Here is a 23575-nt window from a genome sequence, read left to right as displayed (position 1 = left end):
ATAGTTTGCAGATATTTTCTCCCATTCAGTAGGTTGTCTATCGTTTCTCTTGCTGTGCAGAAGCTTTTTAGTTTGATGTAATTCTACATTTTTGTTTTTGTTGCTCATGTTCTTTATTGCAGCCCTCTTCACAATGGCCAAGATAGGGAACCAACCTAAGAAGTGTCTATCAATAAATAAATGGATAAAGAAAATATATGCACATCTACACAGTGGAATGCTATGTGAGGTAATGCATTTGTTAATTAGCTAGACTGAATTATTCCCTAATGTATATATACTTCAAAACATCATGTTGCATGTGATAAAAACACATGTTATCTCTCAGTTAAAAAACATATGTATAAAATAGCCTGTTTAGTTTTTAATCTCATCTTTTCGCATTCTTACTAATAAGCAAAAGTCAGTAGATCATGTGTTCTTTGGGTCTTGTGGTCATTAGGGTGAATCAGAAAGGTTTTACTCTAATTGCTTACTCCCTGTGTAAAGCACTATGCTGGTCAAGGTGCAAGCAATTTTCCTTAGCGACAAAGTGAATCTCTAGGTCAAAAGCCCTCAATACATTTTATTTGTAATTCTTAGATGTGTTGTTACTAACATGGGAATTATTAGAAACTATTCTTTTAAAATTACGTGTACTCGTTATAATCATTTTTGGATGTAAAGTCAAGAGCAAAGATTTATGCTTGATTTGTAAAATTATATATTTGGAAATCTTGCAGTTAAATCCGATTTAGGTATGCATTTAACAAATTAAGTCTTTTAATGCAAAAAGAATAAAATTGGGTTATCCAAGAAAATCTAGGACATGTGGTCACTGTGCCATGCTTTATCAGGGTTGCTAAAAGCCACATGTAAATAATATATATACACATACTCAAGAAAATCCTAAAAATGGGTTAAATGATAGAATTAACAGAGTCATGGAGTAATTGATGAGATAGAGCTGAAAATAATACTCAGAGTGCAGGAGATGGATGGTTTCTTACGATGCCTCACAATCTTATGATATTAAACTGTTGTTAATAACAGCAACAATAATAATAGCTAATATTACTGAACTCTAACTGTATGCCCAATATATGCTTTTGCTTTAGTAGAATCTATTGGCCTAAGAGCTTTGTGTCTGTTCACTTATTTAGTCCTTTAAATTAACCTATGAAATAGGTGCTAATAATAAAGAAGGCAGTAATATTATCCATTTACCACTTTACAGGTGAGGAAACTGAGGCACAGAAAAAATGGGCATGTGCCTAATGTTACACAGCTAATAAATGGCACAGCGAGGATTGGACTGTGGAATTTAGGCCGTTCACAAACCTGTTTTCCTTTATGTTATCAAAATTTACTTAAATTTCACCATATATTTGGCTAAATACATTAATAATTTAATGAAATTTAAGGAAGGCTGGGAGGATTGGTTAAAATGGTTCTGAAATAGTGCACATGGTAATAATAATGTGTGTTTTATCTTCTGGCTAGGGGTTATTGGGAAAGGTACATGAAGAGGCAATTCTTTTCTTTCCTGTTGTTAATTTATTTCCAACCCTCTGGAATGATTAGGTCCATTTGACAGCCAAGAATGCAAACACAGCATGAAAAGTTCAGGAGCTACCCAAGCCACGAGCACCATAAGGATGGAACATACTGATGGCCAAACTGTTCTCCCATGCAGCCAGGTGCTCTGGCTCCATGCAGGTGCAGTAAGACAGCAGGCCCTGGGATCTTGGCTCCACTCTGATCACTGTTCTTGCCTCTCCTCTTGTCTTCCTATATCCCTTTTACTTCTAGCACATGCCCTGACTGGCTCTGTCGTGGAGAGCAACAGGATAAGCTAAGTGGGATGGCATTTAAATGTGAAATGGTGAATGCTTTGGGACTGTCCTTTTAAATGAAAGAACTCTTCCACTTTTATCCTCTTCTCTTACCTGGGATTCTGGAAACAAGAGTTATGTCATTTGCTCATTTTATGTATTCCTTTCTTAGTGTGTGCAGGCTGAATTTTTTTTACATGGGATAAACTTTGGTTATGTTCAAAATCCAGTTGATCACAGACCTATCTCATCAAAGTTTAGTTATCAGCAAACTCATCATTTAGAGTAGTGTGTAGTTCTACGATGAACCAAATCCATGTGACAGGCCAGGTGTGCCTTTCTCATCCCTGTCCTTCAGGAATTGTCTCCTTTTGTCTCCTCAGAAAGTAGACAAGCGAAAGGGGGATGGATATTTATTTTGGGGCTATCATGTGTTATGTGATCCACATATATCATTTCCTTTATTTTATGTAACAACTCTGAGACACACATTATCACTCCATTTTACAGCTGTCCAAACAGAGGCTTAGAGAGGCAAGTTCAAAGAGCTGAAGTGGTAAAATTGGGATTTGATTCTCAGTTGGGTTGATTCCAGTGTTAGAGTAGCTTCCATGGTGCCATCACTATGGGGATTATGTACACTTTAATTGAGAACCAGATGTTAAACAGAAGGGACCTGGCCTTTTAGTAGAGATTTGAGCATCAATGCAATACTACTTTTGAGGACTCTCATCCTGAAATTATGTCATAGATGAAGTGATTTAGTGTTCTTGTGGATGATCATCCCTTGTGACACAGTACAATAACTAGTCCTATATTACATAAAGGGAAGGGGACCCTCCCAGGAAATATGAGATTGTTGTATTTCACATAAGCTGTAACTCTTGTGGGCAATAATGACTTACCAATTAAGGACATCTTTGTCCAGGCAATTGACTGCAATTGACGACTGAGATATAAACAGGACTCTTGTTAATGAACTTGGTAATAGATACTTCCTGTTACTCACATTGGTCCAGGTTCAGTTGTTGACATCCTTTTGAGTGACATGCAGGGGTACTGACGGAGAAGCACCATACCTGGGCATTACCCTAACGGGGGGTGGTTGTAGACTAGAGAGCTGCTCCCTCTCCTTTAGTCCTTACATGCGCTCCAATGGAGAACTCATTCTAATTAGATTGCTCCATTACCCACTACCCTCTCTATGCAAATAATTTTCAAATCAGCATCACCCATACTATTTCTACAGTATCCCTTGCCAATATCCAGTACAATATCCCGATTAAAAGGGATTTTAATTGGACACGCCATAGTCACTACAAGCCCCAAATTTCCCAAACCAAACTAACTGTTTCCCTTCAAAGCAAGCTGTTTCTTCTGAACAGTCCCTCTGCTGGTAACTCAACAATGTTAGTCACCCTGGCTTTGTAGTCTTTTATAATGTCTCTCTCTTCTTTATCCCTTTGCAAGTTCTGCCATTCTCTTTTTCCTAGGTAAAATTTCTGGGACCCATTTCCTCATCCCAATCTCCATGAACACCACCCTAGCCCTGCAATGGCCTGCCTGGCTCCTACTCTCACACACCCCAATTTTCGTGCACCTGCAAACTGGATTCTATCTTCAAGTCTTGAAACTCATTCCACTTCTAGACAAGGAAAAAGTTAAAAAGCACTGGGCTAATTGTTTTTCTCTCCCTCAAAAACAAGCGCCATAGTTTTAATTATGAATTTTAAAAATCTTTACATTAATTTTTTATTAGCCAAGTAATATGTGAATATTCTCATGAGAATTAAAACATTATTGTTAAGGCTAAAGTCCCTATTGCCCTCCCTACCTGCTCCCAGTGAATTATATTTGTTTACATCCTTCCAGATATTTTTCTAAGCCTTAACACACATGTATTTATTAGTAGAAAATAGAAACTATTTTTTTTCAGTTTTAAATAACAATTATCACATATAAAAGAATCATTCTGTTATGCATGACATGCATTTTACTCATCTTCCATTTATTGAACACATAATTTATTGGGTGGCTACTAGGTGCCAGGCACTGTTCCAAATTACAGAGAATACATTGGACAACCAAGAGAAAGAAAACCAAACCACCTGAGTTCATGGAGTTTACATGGGCAATCTATTCATATGGTACAAATAGATACATTTCATGCTTTTCAATGACTGTGTAACACTCCATAATATGGGTATGATAGAATTTATGTAGCTATTTCTGTATTGATGGACATTTAGATAATTTCCAGTGTTCTGCTATGAAAAACGATACTAGCACCTTTGTAAGGTTCCTTGGGCACCTATGTGTATCTCTCTAGGATAGATGCCAAGGGGCAGAACTGCTGAATCATGTGCCCTCCAAGGAAATTCCAGCACTTCCAGCAGCATGTAAAAGAGGACTCACTTCTGCACATCCTTGGAAATGCTTGATGTCATCTCAATTTCATGCATTTCATCCATGTCATGAATAAAAATGATGTTTTGCTGTTATTTAATATAAATCAAATTTTTATAAAATGCCCGTCTATTCACTGTTTTGGGAGAAATGTATAGACTGAGTTAAATCACTATGACCCATTATTATTAGTAACATCATTATTATTTGTTCAACTCATCCAATGTTTATTGAATTGAGAACCATTTCAAATGTATGGCACGCTAAGACAGTCACTCACCCACATAGTCTGCTCCCTTTCTTGGCTCCACCTTGAGAAGGAAGCCTGAAGCAGGACCTGTCCCAAACTCCAGTGGGTAGACAAGGAGACATGAGAGACTGTAGGGAGAGATGGTGAAGGGTAGGGAATAGGAGGGAAGCAGAGCTAGTGTGCAAAGCCAGATTCCTGAGATATATACATGTGCACACATACACACACACACACACACACACACTCACAGAGGCAAAGACCAGGGATATCTATCTGTGCCCATGCCCCAGGGGCTGCAGGAATACCAAGAAAAGACCAGGTGTCCAGGAGGCATTTCAGTTCTTTCTGCGAAGACAGCTGGGCCAAGGTCCCTGGACTTTGCCTTCAGGCCATGTTGGCCTTGAGCCAAGCCAGCTTTGATAGTGGCCACCAGCTTCAGAAACTTGCTCTCCCCATTCATGTATCCATCACTTATCTTCTTGTAGTGAACCAGCTACCATAAATACTACCATCCCTTCAAAGAACCCGGTGACCTAGGGAGTCCTATTGCTGCAGATGTCCAGGTATCTGGGGAACTTATCTTCTAACTTCTTTAGCTGAAAATACTTGGACTTTTAGCCTTAAGCACCCCAATAAATGATTTGGAACATAAGAGGCATAATTGAGGGTCACCAGATCCCCTCCAGCACAGACATTGGGACCATACCTCCGCACATCAGATCTGCATGATCCTGGCCATTTTTACAAATTTGCTACTTCAAACATTGATAGTGACAAATATGAAGGATAATGCAGGCCAAAAGCTAACATCAGGTGACCATATCAAATAAAGAAGGTAGCTGTCTTTGGTCTCCTCTGCCTCATTTGTGGATAGGCTTCATGATCTGAATGCTCCTGGGTAACCCAGAGATAAGCCTACCTTGTTCTCTTCTCTGATCTTCCTGTGGCTTGGTCCTCTATGACTGAATCCCAGCTCTGATAATCTGCACATTAAAGAACAGGTGTGTATTAACTTGGTAAAGCCAGGGGAAGGCTGGTAAGGAAGAGAAAACAATACACTCAAGTTGCAGGAACTACTGTGTTGGGCTCGTAGGTCATCCCATTCAATGTTGGGTGAGTGAATGAAGCCATTCGCTGGAGCCAGTGGCTCAGTGCATCAAAGTCTAAAGTAGAAAGTAGAAAGTGGAGGAAGTGAGGCTGGAGGAGAAAACAGAAGCCCAGTCATGGAGAGCTTAGTATGACATTCCAGCAGATTTGGACCTGACCTTATTGACAATGAGAAACCCTTCCATGTTTGTTAGAATCTATATAAAACTGCCTGGGCCTTCATGTGAAAGTGAAAAAAACCAGAGCACTTTTCAGAGTGTTCTCTTCCTGGCATTCAGGAGGAACTGAATGAGGAACTATAGTCATTTGGTGAACAGAGAATTGGAGGAATTAGAATGGCTTTAAGGGAGTAGTCAACTGCATTCCCTTGTTCAGCAAGTATTTATTGAGTGCTTGCTATGTGCCAGGCACTTAATAGTTGATGAAGATATCGACTGAGCAAAAATGATTAAGTTCCTACTCTTATGGAGCTTATATTCCAGTAGGAGGGACAGACAATAAACAACCAACCGTATGTGATATCAGTTGGTAGGTGCTATGAGAAAAGCTCAAGTAGGGAAAAGGCATTTAGAATAATGGGAAGGAAGAGAGAGAGTGAGCCATGCAGATGGGAGTGGGAACATTGAAGGAGTGCAAATGTCCTGAGGCCAAGTGTGCTTCGCATGTTCAGAGAAAATATTTATGGCACACCTTTTCTGCACCCATTTTTTTTCCTCTTCAACTTTTAAGTTCTGGGGCACATGTGCAGGATGCACAAGTTTGTTGCATAAGTAAACATGTGCCATGGTGATTCCCATCACCTAGGTATCAAGCCCAGCATCCATTAGCTATTCCTCCTGATGCTCTCCCTCCCCCAATCCCTGCCAACAGGCCCAATTGTGTGTTGTTCTTCCCTATGTGTCAATGTGTTCTTATTGTTCAGCTCCCACTTGTAAGTGAGAACATGTGGTGTTTGGTTTTCTGTTCTTGCATCAGTTTGCTGAGGATAGTGGCTTCCAGCTCCATCCATGTCCCTGAAAAGAACATAATCTTTTCCCTTTTTACGGCTGCATAGTATTCCATGATGTATATGTACCACATTTTTTAAATCCAGTCTATCATTGATGGCCATTTGGGTTGACTTCACATCTTTGTTATTGTCTGCGCCCATTCTTAGGTGCTAGAGTAAAATTGTTAACATGGGGGGCAAGATCACTGCTCTTATGGGGACATCCTCATGATATACTAACTTTCATTAGTTTCTCTCTTAGAAGATAATGTTATGTCTAAGTTAAGAACAGTAATTGAACCATCTGTCCATGGCACCCCCTTCTTCTTTTCAAACTCCCTATTTGTTATTTAGGATTCAGCTTAGTCCTCACCTTCAGTTGCTAGTTCTTAACCCCAATCCGATTTGCTAATTCCCCAAATCCCCACCTGTGCCTGTGAAATCACATCTGGCTCTGTCATGGCCCTTATTGTATTTAGTATAATACTTTGTCTATTGACCTCTTTTCCCAAGTCTTCTGTGCACTCCTTGCTATGGCAGGGATTGGGTCTTAGGTGTTGCCACCTACCATTGCCTTGTATATCACGGGTACTTGATATAGAGCTTGGCTGAAGGAGTTTGGAAATAATCTGAATCCATACCAGAGTTGTCTTTGGAGGCTAGGAGGGTCATCCAACATAGCCCCTGATACAGTTTGGATATGTAATCCCTAGTATTGGAGGTGGGGCCTGGTGGGAGGTGACTGGGTCATGGAGGCAGAGTCTCATTAATGGTTTAGTACCATTCACCTTGGTACTGGATAGTGAGCGAGTTCTCATGAGATCTGGTTGTTTAAAAGTGTGCAGAACTTCTCTCTCTTCCTCCTGCTCCAGCCACATAAGACGAGCCTGCTTCCACTTCATCTTCCGCCACGATTGTAAGTTTCCTGAGGCCTCCTCAGAAGCCAAACAGATGGCCAGCATCATGCTTCCTGTGCAGCCTGTGGAACTGTGAGCCAATCAAACCTCTTTTCTTTATAAATTACCCAGTCTCAGATATTTCTTGGTAGCAGTGTGAGAACAGACTAATACACCCTCTTCAAAGAAACCCCAAGAAAGTGTCAGAGCAACTGATGGAAGAATGTCAAGCGGGGAAGCCTTCTGGTGGATAAGCCTCTGGTCCTCTCTCCCATTCCAACATGAAGAAGAGATAACGGGCTTCTCAACCTTTCCCTCAACCCTCTCTCCATCTATTTCCTCACTAGGAAGATGGGTATGGGAGAACCTTGACTTTGAGAGAGCTGTCAGCTACAAAGGCCTTGATATATAATCTTCTTCCCCAGTTTCTCCATGGACAGGCAGGCTTGGCTTTGGAATGGAAGGCCAGACACAGCTGCTAATGAAGCTGGGTTGCATTTTCTCATCCTGCGGTCACAGAAGGCCCCTTAGTGTTTATTCTTCGGGAAGTGGCTACTTTACATCATTGTGAGAGCTGGAAGGACCTCAGTCCTTCAAGTAGTTGGTTGTAATTTTAATAGGTTTCTGGCTGTGCTTAACTGTCTTTAGGAGCATGGCTGCTGGAAGTTTTACTTGAAAGAAAGAAAGAGAAAAAGAATAAGCTTACTTCAATGGATGACTGGCTCTCTTCTGAGAAGTCATCAGGGTATGAGGTCTGCATGTTTTTGATTGGTTCTCTTTTAAGGTGAGGCCATTTCTTGCTTACAGAGATGATTGCCATTTTTCTTGGGTTATCCCAAAGGGTCTGTGAGGCTGTGTTTTTTTCAGTTAACAACCTAGTAATTGAAAGTGTTCAGAGTACGAGGAGCCAGTGACAAGAGAATGGGATTAGCCATTGAGAGATAACTGGGAATCAGGACCAGAAGATGAGGGAAGGTTATTAAAATATCACAGAGGAGGTTTTTAAAGAAGCAACTCCACTTTTGATGATTCCGTAGCATAGTTTAAATGGCCATGGTCAATCATCTAGCTGTCGGCCGTAAGATGCTTGAGTTCCCAGTGGGTCTTTTCCTGTGTGTAGATACATCAGTAGGTCTTGATGTGTGAATTTGTCTTTAATTATGTGGACTCTACAAGCAGTTCCTAATGACGAATGAACTGTGCTCCCAAATTTCAGTCTCAGGTTGGTTGGTGAGCTTAATCAACTCAGGTTTCTCCACCAAGGGTTATACTCTAATGCAAAAAAGGGGCACTGTGGAGAAAGATTCCCGGATTTCAAACTCTGCTTCCATCACTTAGTGCTCGTGAACCTTGGAATGAGTCATTTATTTTGTCAGAGTGTCAGTTTCTTCATGGGTAAAATTGGAATAATAGTATCAATTCTTACCTCATGGGGTTGTTGTGAGATCCAGGAGAAATGCTTCCTGCCTGGCACTTAAGACAGCCCCCTTGGGCCAATCACTGCATCTGTCTGCTCCTGCCTTCCCCACTCCCCCTTTCCTCCGTCTCTGTTTGAGTGGTCACTGCACTCAGAACCTTTGTATTTAGAGGACTAATTTCCAGAATGCATCTTTCCCAGGAGACAAGACCATTGAGAATCTTGCCATAGGTTATAAAACAGTAAACAACCTGGGTTGTGTTTTCATTTATCAAGAATAGTTAGCTTGGTCTTAGATACAACTCACTGTGAGGCTGCTCATGACCTTGTATTTGACTAGATATGAGCCTTTAACTGAACCAGCTCTCAATGGGTCTACAGCAGCAAACGATGTTATTGAGGCATGAGTTCCAGCAACTGGATGCCCATTTAATCATCTGCCCCATCTTCTTTCTAGGGAATCCAGTGATATCAAGGGGGGTGTTTCCTTATCTTAGAAAGATCCATTAGAAAGTAAGTTAGCTACCTAGGAGTAAGCCATAGTTGCAATCACACGTTGGAAAGTGTTTCTCACCACAGAAAACTGGGTGGCTTGTGAGCTCAAAGGAATATCTGGAATCTATTAGGGGCAGAGTTCTTCTCTCCTAACCATTTTTCCAATTCCTCACACCCAGGCCCATTTATTTTCTTTTTCATTTTTTTCCTCTCCAAAGATACAGGCTAACAATGTCTATAAAATTATTGAACTTTGTTGTTTTAATTCATTTTCAGGAATTATTGACCCAATAGAACTTAATGACACTTCAGAGTTGAGGCCCTTTGTGTAAATCCTTCATCCTTTGCAGATTAATAGCCAGACAAGACTTGGAAGGGCTCCAAAGTCCAAATGCTAAAATCTATACCAGATTTTCAGCTGAGAGAAAGTTACTGTTCCTGCATCATAGTTTGATTTTTTTTTTTTAATGGAACAACAGCAATAAGGACAACAACAACAAGATGCAATTGCTGTCCCTTTTCTTTCTTACAAAATTTTTTTTTAAAAACTGACAGACTCTGATTAACTGGGTGAAAATCAGGAGCACAAACTCACAGCTTTCTCTCAAATATTCTTTGTTCACAGCCTGTAAAATCTGATTTTGAACAAGATCAGATTAATTAAGTATATAGAAAGCAGCCATAGCTACAGCCACTAAAAGCAGATTTCAGTGTAATTTAATTCATGGAAAATAGGAAACAATATATTTATAGGTTCTGTATAAAAAGTCATTCCTTCATTGCTGGATTCTGAAGTAGGATTTTAATTTGCATATTTCAGTAAGGACCCCACATACCCACCCACCCCCGAAAAGGGACCATGACATGTGGCATTTGTTTACCCTTAGCCAGGTCCTGATGAAAGCGTGAGATAACTAACTTCAGTGCCTGTGTCCTCTGAGCCTAGAAGGTATCTGGGAGATGGAGGAAGGGCTGCAGTCCTACTGTGGGAACCCATTCCTCTTTAAAATGAGCCCAAACATTCAACTCGAGCCCTGTCTGACACGCACGACTTGGGCTGGTGCTGTTATTACCCAATCAAGGCATCTGCCCATTTCTAATCCTTCAATGCAGAAGAGACAATTCCACCATCCTACATAATATGTACCAGCCGAATGGATCCCAATTTATCAGGAAAACTACAAATTGTAGAACACCAGCTGAAACTAAAGTAATAAACCCTGTGATCTTTGTACCATACATTTTAGGCTGTTATTTAAGGTCTCCAAGGAGATTGGTGCCATAAAAGCCATTTCTCAGGAATTCTGCCAGCTATAGAAGCATGCTGCTGCAACCACTTGCGCTAATACATTACAACTTGTTTATCGCACTCCCGAAGCACCAGCAGCAGCCGCATTACCAAGGGAGGGGAAATGATGTGCATACCCTCTCAATAGGCAGCTAGATTTTTGTTTCCTATGTGTACATAAAAAAGAAGCACACTTTTCTTTTCCTTCTCCTGTGACGACTCTGTAACCCCTTCCTAGAAATAGCTTGCCACCTCGAAGGACACCGAATAGGGCTCCTCTTAATCTTCGTATTACCTTTGGAGCCCTTACCACTTTCAGCACAAAGATGCAGCTGTCTGGAAAAGATTGTGGAAAATCTGGGGTGGGGGGGAATGGCATGAACCCGTGAACCCATAGACCCGGATATAAATTCCACAAAGTATCTATGCAGACTTGGGCAAGTTATTTAACTGCTTTCAGACTTCATTTCCTTATCTGTGTTTTTATTTATTTATTTATTTTTAAAGAAACAACAATGTCTCTTGTGAATATTAAATGAGATAACAGACCTAAACAGCTTATTACAGTGTCTGGGGTATAGCAAGCACTTGAAAAATGTTGGTTCCGTTCACCTAATTAGTTGATGCAATGAACAAAATATAAGATATTGATTTGCTGCTTTTATAAAAGAGTTGACTATGTTGGAAACAAAGTCTTAGTGTATTAATTCTGGCTATTTGCCTAGTAGAGAAATCTTTAGTGCAACTTCTCGAGTGCTGATAAAGATAGCCCCCTGTATTAGTTAGCTAGGGCTGCCATAACAAAGTACCAGACACTCAGTGACTTAAACAGCAAAAATTTATTATCTCACAATTTTGGAGGTTAGAGACCTGAGATCAATGTTTGGGCAGGCTTCGTTTCTTCTGAGGGCTCTCTCCTTGGTTTTAGATGACCATCTCACTGTGCCCTCACATGGTCCTCCCTCTCTCTGTGTGTTAATGGCCTGATTTCCTCTTCCTATTAGGATACTAGTCATGTTGGATCAGAGCCCACTGCAATGAGCTTATTTAATCTTAATTACCTCTTTAAAGACCCTGTCTCCAAGTACTGTCACATTCTAAAATACTGGGGGTTAGGACTTCAACAAATGAATTTTGTGGCGAGGACACAGTTCAGCCCATAACAACTCCCTGCCTGACACACCTGTTTCAGCAATGGAAGGAGGATAAGAACAGCCTGATCCTACTTCTTGAGCCATTATGTGCTTATTATAATCTTTTAAAACACGAAGTAAATTTGGAAACTCACCCATTATATTGTTGAGCACAAGAAACAATTTTAATGGACATAGAAATTGCAATAAAAATAGTATTATCTGATGATGTCCTCTGCCTAATTGGCTACCTGGTGAAGAATTAAAGAAAAAATGTCAATTCTTCCCGGTAATGGACTAGTAATCTGATGACTGTGAAATCCTTTAGGTTGCTGAGAAGTCATTTCCCAGCTTAATAGAGCTGGTAGTTATCTACTGCACTGTCATGGTTGGTTTGGCCCGTGATGGATAATGGCTGGATCACGGGGTTGGACAGCTGTGCTGTGAAGGGGCTCTGCACATCAGAATTGGGACTTGATTCTCAGCTCTAGGGACTAAGGCTTGTAAGTCCAGAGTGGCATCTTATCTCAGTGTGGCAAGTGTGGCAAGTCAAAGCAAGGAAGAGACCAGCAGCTGCACCTCTGGGGCTGGTTCTGGGGAGGTGTATTAGTTTCTGATTGCTGTTGTAATGAATTGCCATATACATAGTAGCTTTAAAATAGTGCCCATTTACTATCTTACAATTCTAGAGTTCAGAAGTCTCAAATCAGTCTTGTGGATCTAAAGTCAAGGTGTCATCAGGGCTTGTTCCTTTTGGAAGCTATGAGAAAATCGATTTCTTTACCTTTTCCAACTTCTAGAGGTCACCTTAATTCTTTGGCTGTTGGCTTCTTCCTCCATCTTCAAAGTCGAAGGATAGCATCTTCCAATCTCTTTCTGATTCTCTGATCTTTGCTTCCATCATTGCATCTCCTCTCACTCTGACCCACCTCCTTCCCACTTTCACTTATAAGGACACTATGATGACATTGGACCCACCTGGCTAATCCAGGCTAATCCTTAACTTAATCACACCTGCCAGGTCCCTTTTGCTACATAAGGCAACATATTCACAGGTTGTGGGGACTGGGATATGGACATCTTTTGAGGGCCGTTATTCTACCTACCACAGGGAAGAGGCCTGGATGGTGAACTGTAGGGCCAGATACGGGAGACTGTCAGCAGCTCCAAATGCCAAGCCAAAGATTCTTTACCTGGACTGGAAATGGGGAGATGAGATGGGTGAGTGTGTGTGTGTGTGCGCGCGCATGCACGCACACGTGCACACACACTGGCACACATATGCACATGTACAGGTTGTACAAAGATAGGGTTCAGGAGGCCCATGAACTCTCTCACATACAGTGAGTCATTCATTCCTTTATTCCTATAAAATATTCTTGTCTTTAGATGAGAAAATATATCTCTACTTCCACTAGGTCAAAGTATACGTCTCACGTGTCAAAGGAAAGAAAGAGGAGCTGGATGTCCTGGATCTTAGAGCTCCCTGGAAGGCTGTGAGCCAGGGTCTCTGCTCATCATCACAAGTTCTGTTTCTTTCTTCTTTCTTTTTCCTTCTGGCTGACGTTTATTGAGTACTTACCAGGAGGAGATAAAGAGCTACATGCTTTATCTGTTATTTAAGTTGTAATCCTTGCTGCATTTGTTAGCATGAGCCCTCCTGCTGTAACAAATAAATCACAAAATTACAGTGGTTTGACCCCATAGAGGCTTATTTCTTGTTCACATGACTGTCTGATGCCAGAGCTATGATCTCAGGCTGGCTTTCTTGTACAGGATGGTTGGCAACTCAGGCTTTGTCTGTGGTGCTGCCCACTCTCCCCCAGGTCCCCAGATGCCTCTGCATACAGTCAAGTGATTGGAGAAAAGTATGTGGAGAAGGTTCCCCTGCTCTTTAAAAATCCCATCTTCTCCTAAGACTCGGAATATGGTCATACCTGACCACAAAGGGGACTGAGAGATGCAATGCCTGGCTAAGCAGTTTCCTCCCAGTAACAACTCACACTCTGCAAGTTTTGGGGGAGAGTGAGTTTTTGGTGGACATATGCCATCTCATCCAGTCTCTAAAGAACTCTCATTTGGTAACATTATCTCTATTTAATGGTGAGCAAATCAAGGCCCGGAATGTTCTAATAGTGTGACCTGATTACTAAGTGGCATAATCAGAATTCCTGTACAGGCTTGTCTGAATCTTCTCTGACTGCAAAATCCATCTTTGTAACCAGTGCCTCATGCCAGGACTTGTCCTGATGCAGTGATTATCAACCTCCTTTGCCCCTGATAGTCCTCAGGGGGTCAGGTACCCCCCAAAACCACAGGTTCTCCACTCTGTACACCCTTTTCTAGGAGGCAGCTGAGCAGCAGCTCCTTGCTCTTCTCCTTTACTGCCTTCTCTTGTTAAAGTCACAGACCCCTTGTGTGTTTTCACCAAGCCCTGTGATCTAGATCTAGATATTTTCTTATCTCCCATCTTTCTCGGTCAATGGCATTGATCCATGATGGTTTGTTTTCTCAAACCTGTTCCAAAAAGCATTCACAGACATCCAGCCTCAAACATCAGTCATCTTTCATTCCTCCCTGTCCTGCCTTCATCCATTTATTTATACTCTGACACTTATCCTGAGGCTACTCTATGCCAGGCCCTGTACAGTCTACTTGGTAGCAATATGACCCAGAACTTGGGCTTATTGCTCATGTTGCCAATTTCAGAATCCAATGGTGCCAGCATTTACCCTTCTCTCTCTGTTTCCTGTGTTTCCACTGATAAGAGCTCATGCTCTTATCTCTCTTAGGGCACTCAGTAATTTCCTTGATGGTCTCCCACCATATTTATCTTTAGTTAATTTCTTCCATATATTGTCAAGTTAGTCTTTATAAAACAGAGCCCTGGTTACATCAATTTCCAGCTCTAAACCTTCTATGGCTCCTTGTTGACTGTAGAATAAGCTCTAAACTGTCTAATATAACATACAAAACCTTTCATGATCTGGTTCCACTAGATCTTTTTAATTTTATATCCCATTTCTCCCTTTTATGCTTCCCATCCTGATAGAATTACTTACAGATCTCTACACATGCTTTCTCTCTCTCTCTCTCTCTCTCTCCCCCTCTTTCTTTCTTTTTTTTTTTTTACCTCTCACCTGCACACATATTCCACACGTATCCTGTTTTTTCTCAGCTTAAACTCTTTGGTCCAGCATAGTTTCTAGTATAAGTGAGTCTGTTTATGCTGAATAAATACATGGTGAATGAATGGCTACGTCCCAGCCTGGAACACCCTTCCTGTTCTTTCTGTAGCACATCTAAATCCCAAACATAGTACTTTGTGCCTTGGTCATGGCAATACATTCACTGTATATTGTATTTGCTTAATATATGCATCTTATCACTATTACTACATGGTGCACAGGGCTGTACATGGTTTACCCTTACTGCACACCAAACCATTCTTCACCTGCTCAGCAGCTGAGTACAATGTACATAGTAGGTCCTCAAAAAATGTGCATGTATGTGCATGTGTATATATTTATATTAACTGATTAGACCTTACTGGAATGTTTTTGAGGATTATAGAGTCTAAATAAGTCACCTGCCACAGCCCTTGGCACACAGTAGGCTCTCATCTGGAAACATGTCATGCTAAGGTGTTAATGGCTGATAACTGTGCTGAGCCATTTCTAAAGGGGCATTTAATAAGGAACCTAAGAAATGAGTCTTTAATTTAGGATTCCTGGACCAGGTGGGAGAGTTGGTTGGAGTCAAAGATCCTCTGATCATCCTACATGTGCAATGAAATCCTCAGCAGAGGGAGACCTGCCTGGCACTTCAGAAACAATCCATGCCTGTTGAAATGGACACTGCAGAGTGTGGTGCTCTGGTTACTGGTGGAGCCTGGTGTACAGGGGTGGGGGTGACTGGGTCATTCATCATTCAGCACAGGGTTAGGGTGAATATTGGTTGGACGAATACATAAAGGTTTCAGAGCTGGGGTGTGAATGAGAACTCTAGCATAGGACTCTTTGCAATAGTCACCTCTTTGGATACTGCTTCATGAAAAGGTGAGGAAGTACTTAGGGTACTTGTACTTCATAAAGAATATGAAGCTTTATTCTTGCTTCATTTAGTGAGCAGACAGCTCTCTAACTGTGCCCTTCTGATAACCACGAGGGTTCCTATCCTCTTTATTTAATGCCAGTCCTTGGGAGCACTGACACAGGCTGGGGGTTGTGTTTTTATTAGAGACATTAGCCACCAAGGGAGACTGCTCAGGGTTTCACATGGTTTGCAGCTGAGCAGGAGACCAGCAAAGTCACCAGACTCCACATGATTTAAGTAGAGGTAAGACTTCAAGCTTTGCTTGTGTTCCCAGGATTTGGCGTGATGGTACAGCTGGGACCGTGCTATCTCGGCTTCCTCTGTTTAGGTAATTGGTACAGCAGGGAGGGCTTTATTGGAGCAATGGTAAGTTTTTTCCATCGAAGGTTTCCAATACCCAAAATACATTTCACTGACTTTAAATGAGTCACTGGATACAATCCAGCCAAGGGAGGCACTTGTCTTCAAAACTCTGTTGCTTAAATTCTTCTGTAAGATGTGGGAAAGGCAGGATTCGAAAACTAAGACACCCAACTCTTACACAATACAGATATAAACCTCTATTTTTTGGTCAGTCTTCTCTATGGCTTATCTCCCTTGTATATTTCAGAATGTTGTCAATTTAAACAAAAAGCCTCACATAGGAATTTATTGTATTACTAAGCCCCTCACCGTTGTGTTTCTCTATAATCTGATATATCCCATTCTTCCTGCTGCTAATGCTTTCTCTTCGCCCTCTGTACTCAGATGACCCAGTGTTGCTGCAAGTGGAGATGACATACATGATGTCGTTGATCCTTTCTGTACCTGGGCAGATAGCACTAACTGATCACAGCACACTGTCTCAATGAGTTGGGCCTTGTATATGAAGTTCTACTCAAGAGGGCCCCAGGCAGCCACCAATGATCAGTGAAAATGAATATGTGAGATAAAACCTATTTTGCCAATTTCACAGTTTCTACTGACTCCTAGAAGTGAAAAAGAAGATTTAGTCCCTTACAGTGTTCCTTCTCCTACGCTTTCTTCTCTCAAGACTTCATTTTCTACTTTAGAACGTTAAGTAATACAGTAAAGTCCTCTTTTTTGTTCGGTTCAGTTTTAGCAGCATTTCTTGATTTCCCACTTTGTAAGAAGAGAGTATTAGCCTTTTTGTAGTTTCCTTTGTCTCTCCTTTCCCATTGACTTTTCTTCTCCCATGACTTTTCTATTGTCATGCTGTTAACATTTACTTCTGTTCCTTATATAGTGTGTCCTGATCACTCTTGATGAGACAGTCCACTTTCACCAATCTATCCTCTTTACCTGACTTTATTTTTCTTTATAACATTTTTACCACTTGAATACTAGATATTTATTTGTTAATTATCTCCCCCCCCCACCAACTAGAATTTAAATGTCATGAAAGAAGGAAATTTGTGTGCTTTATTTAGTGCTATATCCCTAGCATCTAGAATATTGCTGGTATAGTAAGCGAGGCACTTAATAAGCACCTGCTTAAGTAATACATGAATTCTAGGCATGCTCTGAATCTCAGCTAGCTTTTATGGAAGAACCAGACCTTTGTGCATGAGGAAATATCTGACCTTGTGATAGAAAAGGACCATCTCCTCTTCTGGTCCACTAGAGTATTGAGAACTTACATTGAAGGCATTCTCTACCTAGGATCCCATTAAAATAATGCCCTTAACTAACTATCTAGTTTTAACCTTATAAAGTGTATTGGCTTCCTCAGAAAGTGGAATCCAGAAAAGGCACATTTTGATGGGAAGGAGGAAGAGAAGGGAAAGGTTCAGAACATGAGGTTGCTCAGAGAGGTCAAAGTGTGGAGATGTGCAGTTACACAGCTCAGTATATAAACTGAAAAGAAAGATAGAAAATCACATTCACCAACTTAACATCTTTCCTATCAGACCGGCTAATAGCTACTTGTGTAGCTACAGTACGCTGGAGAGATGGGCCTTGGAGGTAGACTGGCCTAGGTTCCCTTTTCTGCCACTTCATGGTTGTGACATTGGATGAGCTACCCAACTTCCCTGAAAATGAATTAGTGTTATTCATAAAGATGAACCTCGGTTGAATAATACCTACATATGACTGCTCAGTTACTCAAGTACAAAATGGAAAGAGTCTCTTGATGTTCTGGGAAGACAAGGAAACAAGGGCTGTGCTTGTTCAGTTATAAATAATGAATGGTTTAAATAGTAAAAGCACTTCATTATCTCACATGACAAGAAGCTGGCACTAGGTCACTGCAGGGTTAGTTCAGTAGCTCAACAATGTTAGTGAGCAAAGTCAGAATCTGTTTTGGCTTTTTCCTCAAGATTTAAGATGGCTACAGCAGTTTGAAGGATATCCTTAGATGACAGAAAGAAGAGAGAGTAGAAAAGAGTTTTCTCCTCACATTTCTCTTTAATTTATCAGGAAAATAATTTCTCCCAGGAAGTCTCCAACAACTTTTGTTTATGCTTAGCTGAAAGGGACTATGGGAAATTAGTATATATTATTTCAAGCCACCATTATGGAACCAGGCTCTGCCTATAGGTTGGACAACTATGGAATATTTACTTCACAAATCAACCAGCTAAAGGAATATGTTTTTGGAGTGGATATTTTCATTCATCTTCAACATGTAGTGTTGACTAGGCAACAGTAGAGCACACTAGAACATCTTAACATAATTCTGAAGAGTAAACTGTTAATAATCAAGGTTGCTGAATAAGAGTTACCAGTTCCTACTATGTACTAGACACTTAAACATATTTACATTTTTCCAACATCTCAAAAAGTGCATAGCATTATTCTCCTAATATAGAGATCCAGAAATGCATATGAATTTGCCCCAGCTGCTTGTCTTAGTTCATTTTGTGTTGCTACAACAGAATACCTGAGACTAGGTAACTTATAAAGAACAGAGGTTTATTTAGATCATGGTTTTGCAGGTAGGCTGGAAAGTTCAAGGGCATGGCCCTGGCATTTGGCGAGTGTTTTTTTTTTTTTTTTTTTTTAAGAGGGAGTCTCGCTGTGTCGCCCAGGCTAGAGTGCAGTGGTGTGATCTCAGCTCACTGCAAGCTCCGCCTCCTGGGTTTACGCCATTCTCCTGCCTCAGCCTCCCGAGTAGCTGGGACTACAGGCGCCCGCCACCTTGCCCGGCTAGTTTTTTGTACTTTTTAGTAGAGACGGGGTTTCACCGTGTTAGCCAGGATGGTCTCGATCTCCTGACCTCGTGATCCGCCCGTCTCGGCCTCCCAAAGTACTGGGATTACAGGCTTGAGCCACCGCGCCCGGCCTGGCGAGTGCTTTTATGCTGTGTCATAACACAGCAGAGAAGGTCAAAGCGGAAGTGGACATGTGGTGGAAAGAGGTAAAACTCAAGGGCATCCTGGCTTTATAACCACCCACTCTCATGGGTACTAATTTATTCCTGATGGAACTAATCCAGTTTCCTCAGAGCCAGAGCTCTCACTGCCATAGAACAGCACCAAATCATTCATGAGGGATCTGTCTGAATGGCCCAAACACCTCCCCACTAGGCCCCATCTCCCAACACTAGGGATCAAATTTTCATATAAACTTTGGTAGGACAAACAAACTATATCTAAACCACAGCAGTCTCCTACTTAGTAAGTGGCCCAGGTAGAAATTAAAGCTAGATTTTTCTGACTCCTGTGTTGATACTCTTGTCTCTATATTCTTCCCCAAATGTCTACCTGCCCCAGCCAGAAAAGATGATCTCCCTCTCAGAAGCAGTGAAATGGCCAAATTACTGCCCCAGAGGTTCTTTCCAACACAGTCATGCATGAAGTAAGCTTTCTTTGATGACTTTAATGATCTTTTAGTTATTTTTATTTTTCTCCCATTGGCCTAAAATTATTTTTATGAAAAAGTATGCTTAAGTATGATTCAGTGATTCTGAATACTTTCTTTTTTTTTCCCATGTTTAATTTTTCTCTCTGCTCCACTCTTGTTTGCAGCTCCTGTGTCTGGATAAAGCCAAGGCAATTCTTTGGATGTCAATCATTTTGAAGGGCGACTTTCTTGCATGACTTGGTAAGATCTGAAAGGAGGATAACCACAATGGAGAGGCTGTGGTGAGGCATCCCCAGGCAGCTGGCAGTCTTGAGCATCCAAATGTAATTGCTCTGTTTTATTCACCACAGCTTGCCTGCTGTGTTCATCAGACTGCCCAGTGGAACAGAAGGTAATCAGGGCTACGACGATCTCAGAAAGTCAGGCACGCACAACCAAAGTTAAAAATATGTAAAAAACAAATTACTCAGCTGTAATTTGCTCTCATAGAACCCAATTTCTGGATAAGAACAAGAGGAAACAGTGCAAAACTGGGGCACTAAGATTCATCTTCACCAAAGAAAATGCAGGGAGAGCTGTAAACGTTTAACAACTTCAGTACCCAGTCGCCCATAGTAAGTGCTTGCTTAATGCCTAGACAAGACAGGGAGATCCAGAGAGAGGGCAACTCAAGGCATTTCTTTTATTTAAAAAACTCTTTGATCTATTTTGAAATTTAGGATTTTGCTTTTGACTTTGCTAGATAAAGTTGGAGTAGAAATGAATTATTCATATGAAATATTGCCTCAATAACACTGCATCAAATAAACATAATGAAAAGCTGCCCATGTTATATAAGGGAAGCTAAGTCACAACTCTTTTGAATTGCAAAGTTAAGTACTTGGGGCTAGACTCTTCTCCAACATTATTCTATGGAGGAATCCACTTAGGAGGATGTAATGCTCAGATCCTTTTTAATTCTGGTCAGACATGCATTTGTGGTTTATGGGTTTAAACTACAGTTGTAACCATGGTGTTCCTAAGGCTCGCTTGCAGTCCTCATTTGTCCATATTCCATGCAAGTCACTGGAGGCTGGAGAGCAGTTTCTGTGACAGTGTATCCGATACCACTCCAGCATTTTAAGTGCAGCATAGAAATATGGTAACAGGTATTCTCATCCTCCCCAAGAATTGTGCACATTATGATGCTTTCAACAACACTAAAGCATACCCATGTCCATGGCTTGGAGGGCAAATTTTAAAGGAAATAGCACCCTCAGTGATCAGCAATGTTCCTTTTTAAACAATGTTTTCACTAATAGATCAAAAGAGAGATGAGTAAGTCTAAACAAACAGTGCATGTCAGGGGAATCAAGCTCTGCTGAAATTCAATAGATAACACTAAATTTTTGCTGACGATTCAACTCTAAAGAATTGGAGCTCAATAAAGGTGTAGGAAATAGCTGAGTCAGCCCTGGGAAAAATGGTGAGGAGGGCAGAGTTTGTCTTTGGTGTGGCCCTGATCCCAGCCTTCTATCCTTTGGATGCTTGGGGTTCTACAGAAGCAGGCCCATCACATTGAAGTGGGTATTCAGTGGTTCCTAATCACTGACTTAGGGTTACTGAGGAGCTTTGTAAAATTGGATTTCTGGATCACATTCTAGACCTGAATTGGAGTCTCGAGAGTTGAGAAGCTCCCTGTGCTTCCTAAGGAAGTCTGATGCTCTACTGGCTCTTGGGACCACTGGTGAAGTGAGTGTGTTGAGAGCATAAGCATTGCAGTTGGCCCGCAAGGCAACCTCGGGCAAAGTTGTCATTATGAACTGAATGTATGTGTCTCCTAAGACTCATATATTGAAGCCTTGACCCCTAAGGTGATAGTGTTGGGGGTAAAGTTTTTGGCAAATAATTAGGTTTAGATTAGATCACAACAGTGGACCCTCATGATGGGATCAGTGCCCTTATAAGAAGAAGAAGAAGATGACACAGGAGAGCTCTCCAGGGTTTACTTTTAGAGCAAGGGAGCACCTCGCACAGAACCCAGCCAACGAGAGACCTCAATAAACAGTAGATGTTGTCTTTTAAGAAGCAATATCACAAACCTAAAATAGTAAACATAGTGCTATTTATATGGTCTGTGTTCACAAAATTACACTTACCATTAATATTATTGTATTCTTAAATGTATATATAATAATTTATATTATAAAATTTATGTTGACATTATGTTATAATATTTATATATTTATTTAATATGCCAAAAGTGAAATCAAAGCAAGTTAAACTTTTTAAAAGTTTGTTATGCATACAAACGAACAGTTTAAGCACTGGGAGACTTTGAACCAAAACTGGTAAGAAGCCTGGCTTACAGTAGTTACAGCACAGCCTATAAAGCATAAAGGAGGAAGTATTTTGGACTTCTTTGTGATTCATTCTTATACATTAATGTTCTTTTAAAGTCAAATAGAGCAGTTTAAGCTGATTCGTCCATAGGTGATTGGTTTAATTTCACTGAATTATGCCAACAAAGATAAAAAGCTCACATTTTGTGTTTTGCTTCTAATTAAAACTATTGTTTCTGGGAAATCATGATGACTGAAGTTTTGGCTACATGGCCGTGAGTGGTTAGCCTTGGGATATCAAAACTGTAGCTTCTGTTTTTATTAAATTTTTTAAAACAAATATAAGGTGTCATTTGAGTCACTAGTACTGTCTCATTGATTCCTTGGAACAATTTTTAGAAACAGGATCAGCAGGGGTTATCTTTCTCATTTTATAAATGAAGAAACTCGGTCTCAAACTGGAGGCGCCCAGGACTCTAGCACCAGTAAGTGGCTCCAGGTTCTATTCCATGTGCCTTCCCCTCCGAGTCATGACACAGATGACATACTGGGCTCAACTCTCACAATCATCTTGAGACACAGCCACTGCTAGTACCATTTCACAGATCCAGAAACGGAGGCAGAGCAGTTCATGACTGTCACTTGGGCTGCCATAACAAAATACCCTAGGGTAGGTGGGTTAACAACAGACATTTATTTCTCACAGTTCTCGAGGCTGGGAAGGTCCAGATGAAGGTGCTGGTAGATTAGGTGTCTGGCGAGGGCCTTGCTCCTGGATTGTTTACGGCTACCTTCACCCTGTGTGCTCACGTGGCCTTTCCTTGGTGTCTGGATATGAAGAGAGGAAAGCGCTTACTATGAGGCAGGTCCAGTTCTAAGGGCTTTACATGTATGAGTTACTTTAGTCATCACAACTACTGAAGTGTCCTTACTATAACTGCCATTTTACAGATGAGAAAAATGGGACTCAGAAAAGTTAAATAACATGCCTCACGTCACACATTAAGTGCTGGAACTATGATTGAAATGTAGACATTCTGGCTCTATAATTAATCCTAAGCTACCATTCTAAACCGTGTTTATGATGGGATTTTTTTTTTTTTTTTTTTTTTTTTTTTTTTTGAGGCAGTCTCACTCTGTCACCCAGGCTGGAGTGCAGTGGTGCAATCTTGCTCACTGCTACTTCTGCCTCCTAGGTTCAAGCAATTCTCCTGCCTCAGCCTCCTGAGTAGCTAGGATTACAGGCCCACCACGACGCCCAGCTAGTTTTTGTATTTTTAGTAGAGATGGTGTTTCACCATGTTGGCCAGACTGGTCTCGAACTCCTGACCTCAAGTGATTTGCCTGTCTTGACCTCGCAAAGTGCTGGGATGATATGAAAATTTTAAAATAACATAATGCCTAATAAATATTTGTAAGATAAATGATGTAAACTTCCTTAGAACTTTGTGTCTTCAGGGGACAGCATCTTCAGATCCAGATAACTGCCTGGCCTCCCTTCTCACTTTTCTTAGCGGATCCTAGGTAGAATACTGTGCTTAGCTGTGGGTAAGATTTC

The 23575-nt window shown here is 41.0% G+C and overlaps 1 long non-coding RNA gene across 3 annotated transcripts in view; it reads left to right on the top strand.

The window, feature by feature from the left end:
- LOC103875998 overlaps window positions 1–23096 on the top strand; it is a 34136-nt gene extending 11040 nt beyond the window's left edge. The window contains exons 2-5 of one of the 3 annotated variants that reach the window (XR_635046.4): window positions 123–229; window positions 1564–1698; window positions 19606–19690; window positions 19861–23096. This is a non-coding gene — a long non-coding RNA (uncharacterized LOC103875998). Of the gene's footprint in view, window positions 1–122; window positions 1699–19605; window positions 19691–19860 lie in introns of all 3 variants that reach the window. The other 2 variants (XR_002515805.2, XR_002515804.2) reach the window with 2 other exon arrangements.
- The last annotated feature ends 479 nt before the right edge of the window (window positions 23097–23575 follow it).

Source organism: Papio anubis, chromosome 9 (assembly GCF_008728515.1).
Source record: "Papio anubis isolate 15944 chromosome 9, Panubis1.0, whole genome shotgun sequence".
Classification (NCBI taxonomy): Eukaryota; Metazoa; Chordata; class Mammalia; order Primates; family Cercopithecidae; genus Papio; species Papio anubis.
This window is presented reverse-complemented; position numbering and strand designations above follow the sequence as displayed.